Raw genomic sequence first — 5,053 nt, 5'->3', positions numbered from 1 at the left:
CCGAGAAGGAAGGTAGCCAGCAGAAGAGGCAAAAAGCCTTAAGAGGGAGCACAGCCCAGATGGCCAGTCCTGATTTCAGACTTCTGGCCTCCAAGACTGTGAGACAATGGATTTCTGTTGTTACAGGCCACCCTGTTTGTGATCCCTTGTTACGGCTACCCTGGGAAATTAACACAGCTGGGAAAGAGTTTAGGTGGGGAAGGCCATTCAAGATGAGGAGGGTGTGCAAAGGTCCTGAGGCTGAGTGGAAGGTGCTTCCAGGATCTAAGGGACCATCACAGTGACATAGGCAGGGCTTAGCATGGGGAGAGGATGGCAGGGGAAGTAGCAGGGTGGGCTTTGGCAAGAGCAAACAGGGCTCTGTAGTCAGTTAGAGAAGGCTGCAAATTCTATTCTATTCCTCCTGCTGCAAGTAGAGTCCAAGTCCCTTCCTTGAATCTGGACTGGCCTAGGTTGTTTGTGTGAGCTCTGGTAGAAGCAAGTTCCGGGGACATTCTAGGCCAGGCCAAAAAGGCCATAGTGTGCTGTCTCCCAGGATCCAAAGTGCTCAGGACTTTGAGACCCAGAGACTCCCATGTCAGGAGCCACCTGTGGGCAGTTGGGCCACCAGTGCCAGCTGAGCCCAGTCCTGCAGCTGGCTGGTCAGGGTGTAGCCTGGGGCCTCAGAAGGGCCCATGCAGTGGCTGAGGCCCTCACCTGCATGCAGAGCCGTGGCTCCTGCCCTGCCAGCCCCTGCGTAATCTTGGCCCACAGTGCCAGGAGAGGTGATAAAGTGGGTGTCTTAGGACACTGATCTGGGACAAATACTGGGCACAGTGGGTGACCAGAAGAGCCCCAGGCCTGGGCAGGGCTGTGCCCTTGACCCTCAGACCTTGACCCGCAGGATGGACTCACCCTGTGGAGAGGCTGGGGATGTGGGTTAGGGTAGAAGTGGAGAGGTGACGCCCAGTGAGAGCAAGGACGGGACGTACGTGGAGGCTGCTGTGGACAAGAGCCTGGGAGGTGGGACCCAGCTGATCCTGGGGCTGCGGGAGTGTTGTGGGGTGACCTATGCCCCGTAGAGGAGGACGGTGACACTCTAGTTCAGATGTGTGTGGGCCGTGGTGCTAGGGCTGCCTCCCCGCGGGCTGCGGGAAGTGGAGACAGGGTTGCATTGTCTAGTGAGGGTGTCCTGGTGTCCACTCATCACAGGCCCTCGGGTTCTCCCAGCAACGGGACTCGAGGCCAGGGAAGGGCTGGGCCATGTCCCCACCCCAGCACAGGGCACAGCCCTGCTGGATAAAGCTCTCCCATTGCCCTGAATGTTTTTCCTTAGTGACACAAACTAGTGGTTTTCATTTAGGCACATGCATACGCGCACTTGCCACACTTCGATCTCCCCGTCCCCCCCCCATCCCTTCCTCTCCCCTAACAGTCTCTCTTCTACTTTCATGCTCTCTCTCTTCTCCTGCTGCCTGTTGTTTTCTCTTCCTTTTCTTTCCCTTCCCTCCCCTTCCCCTCCAGTCTAGATTCCACATACTAGAAAACGTAATATTTGCCTTTCTGAGCCTAATTTATTTTACTTAACACGATGGCCTCCAATCCCATCTATTTCCCACAGAAGACATGATTTCACTCTTCACGGCTGAATAATACTCCTTTCTAGATACCCACCGCATTTCTTTTATCTATCCTTCTGACGATGGACATCTATGCTCTTTCCATAGCTTAGCGCTTGTGAATTTGTGCACAGTAAACGTGGGTGTATGCGGGTATGCTCACTTTAATTCTTTCACGAATACCCTGAAAAGCAGAGAGCTGGCTCAGCGGCAGCTCCAGGCCAATTTCCATATGGCTGGACCAATTCACATTCCCAGCAGCAGTGTAGAAGAGCTCCTGCCTGCTCTCTGTTCTCCCAGAATGCATAGTTGTTGCTGTTGTTTGTATTCTTGGTGAAAGCCATTCTGGGATCTCAGTGTAGTTTTGATTTACATTTCCCTAAAGGCTAAATATGTTGAGTATTTTTTCGTATTCTTATTGGCCATTTGTACCTCTTCTCTTGGGAAGTGTCTGTTATTTGTCCATTTACTGATTGAGCTATTTGGTTTTTTTGCTTCTCTCTCTCTCTCTCTCTCTCTCTCTCCCTCTTTGGTGTTAAATTTGAGTTCTTTATATATTCTGGATACTAGTTCTCTGTCAGAAAAGTAGCCAGCAAACATTTTCCCCTGTAGTGCAGACTAACTTTAATTCTGTTGGTTGCCTCCTTCGCTGTGCAGCAGCTTGTTGCTTTTATGTAGACCCATTTGTTGATTTTGGTTATTACTGTTGTTGAAGTCCTATCCAGGAAGTTTTTGCCTATTCCTAAGGCTTCAAAGTGTCTGTCCTGTGCTTTCTTCTAACAGATTCAAAGTTTCAAGTCTTATATTTTGGTTTGTAATCCATTCTAAATTGACACTAGTTGCTGGGCATGGTGGGGCACGACGGTAATCCCAGCACTTGGGAGGCTGAGGCAGGAGGATCGTCATGAGTTCAAGGTCAGCCTGGGCTACATAATGAGTTCAAGGCCAGTCTGAATTGCATAGAGAGACCCTGCCTCCCTTCACCTAAAAAAAAAAAAAAATTGGTATTAGCATAGGGTGAGAAATAGGGATCTGATTTCTGTCTTCTACACACAGATATCCAGTTTTCTCCCTACTATTTGTTAAAGAAGTTCCCTGTTCTCCAAAATGTGCTGTTAGTCTCTTTGTCAAGGATCAGGTGGCCATAGATGATCTGTTTGTGTGTCCTCCATCCTATTCCATTGGTCTGTGTGTCTATTTTTACCACGCTGTTTTTGTTCTGGTGGCTCTGTAGTGTATTCTGAAGGGAACTGTAATAATCCTCAGCACTATTCTTTTTGCTCAAGATTGCTTTGGCTATGCTAGATCTTTTGTGTTTCCTAGGATTGGTTTGTCTAATTCTGTGAAGAGTGTCACTGGTATCTTGCTGAGGACCCCACTGAATCTGTAGATTGTCTTTTGAAATATGGCCATTTTAACAATAGTAATTCTGCAGTTCCATGGGCACAGGCCACTTTCCCCTTTAAAAGAAGCATATAGTACTTTAATGATCAACCCAGAGCATTTGCAAATTATCGGCATTGGAGAGACTCAGTGTTCCCTAAGTATCCTGGGGGTGGGGAGCAGAGGCCGTGAGAAGGATGGGTCTCGCACGCCGGTGGGTAGAGGAACCTGCAGCTGCTCAAGGCCCTTATATTAACCAGCTTCCTGGATGCCACAAAACCTGAAACTCGAGGCGCCATTTGACCCAGCTGTTCCCCTTCTAGGTACCTTCTCTCAAGTGTTAAAAGCATCACATCACGATGACACGTGCACACTCATGTTTCCAGCAGCACAATTTAGAAAACCTAAATCTTGGAAACAGCCCATATGCCCACCCACAGAGGAATGGATTTTTTAAAAAATTATTTAAATACAGTGGAGTGCAACTGTGCCATAAAGAAGGATAAACTTGAGTCATCTGTAGGAAAATGGATGCACCTCAAGAACTTAATCTTGGGCCAGGAATTGAGCTCAGTGGTGCTGCTGCCCACCTGCTTTGCAGGCCCAAGGTCCTGAGTTCCATCCCCAGTACCAAAAAAGAAAAAAAAAAAAGGGTTGTTAGAAAAAAGGCTTCAGAACATAACCTTAAGTAAAATAAATCAGACGCACAAGTTTAAATATCACATTGTTTCTCAAATGTGAGAAACCCAAAGGGTAAACAAGAAACATAATGGAGCACAGACATTGGGAAGTAGAAAGAACATGTTCAGAGGGAAAGCGAAACAAGGGAGAAGGGAGGTGCCGGGAAGGAAGGAAAAAGAAAAAAAAAGAGAATAGAAGGAAAAATGGGGGGTGAAGCTTTTGTAAGTGGGAAGGGGAGAAGGGGTTGAGGGGAGGAGAAAGGAATGGGAAAGAAGCAGAATCAAGATCTATTATGCACAGGAGCAAATTCCCTGTGATGAATACGATCAGTCTGTACGACAGTGGGCGTGGTGGTGCACGCCTGTAATCCCGGCACTCGGGAGGCTGAGGCAGGAGGATCGCTGTGAGTTCGAGACCAGCCTGGGCTACAGTGAGTTCCAGGTCAGTCTCCACTACACAGTGAGACCCTGTCTCAACAAACCAGAAAAAATAAATAAATAAATAAATATGTATGTATGACAAATACAGAACAACAACAATATAAAGTTAAAAAAACTGACATCCTGGGTCAATTTGGTTTAATTAAAAGCTACTTATTCCGGCTTAAAAATTAACCAGGTGGCACAGTGCCTGCATAGAAGTGATGTACCTCCTTCCATATACTTTAAACCACCTGTAATTACTGATAATACCTAATACAATGAGAAAGTTACATAGACAGTTGCCACTCTGCATCATTAAGGGGATAATGTAATAGAAAAAGCCTACATACGTTCAGTACACATGCAGTTTTTTTCTGTATATTTTTTGATCTGTGATTGGTCGGCTCCGAAGACAGGGGCCCCCACTCTGGGGGGGGGATGTGTCACCTTAATGTTTCACCCAATGCAAAAATGAATCAGCACACCCTGCACTGATGGGAGCTGAAATTCCCAGGTTCTTCCTAAAGTCACCTGAAACCAGGCAGGTAGCTGGATATGTTGGCCCACACCTGTAATACCAGCATTTGGGAGGCTGAGGCAGGAGGGTTGCTGCAAATTCAAAGCCAGCCTGGACTACATAGTGACATCAAGGCAAGCCTGAGCTACATAGGGAGATCCTGTCTCAAAAGAAAAGAAAAGAAAGAATCAGGGCAGGTGACAGGGCTGGTTGCAGACAACCCAGCTCTGAAGGGAGAAGCAGCCACACCCAAGGCACGGCCTTCTCTTTGCATGACAGAGGCCCTAGCACGGGCCAGAAAACCCTCCCATTAGCAGTGGGCAGGTAGAAAAGACCAGCCGTTAAGAATGCCATTAAGCCTGTCAGGGGAATAACAATGATAATAGGCAATATTTACTGTTTGCTTGAGTGCATCATCTAGAGAGATGTGTGGAGAGGCGGGAGACAGGAGG

Source organism: Fukomys damarensis, unplaced genomic scaffold (assembly GCF_012274545.1).
Source record: "Fukomys damarensis isolate Sample0158 unplaced genomic scaffold, DMR_v1.0_HiC HiC_scaffold_27, whole genome shotgun sequence".
Lineage (NCBI taxonomy): Eukaryota > Metazoa > Chordata > Mammalia > Rodentia > Bathyergidae > Fukomys > Fukomys damarensis.
This window is presented reverse-complemented; position numbering follows the sequence as displayed.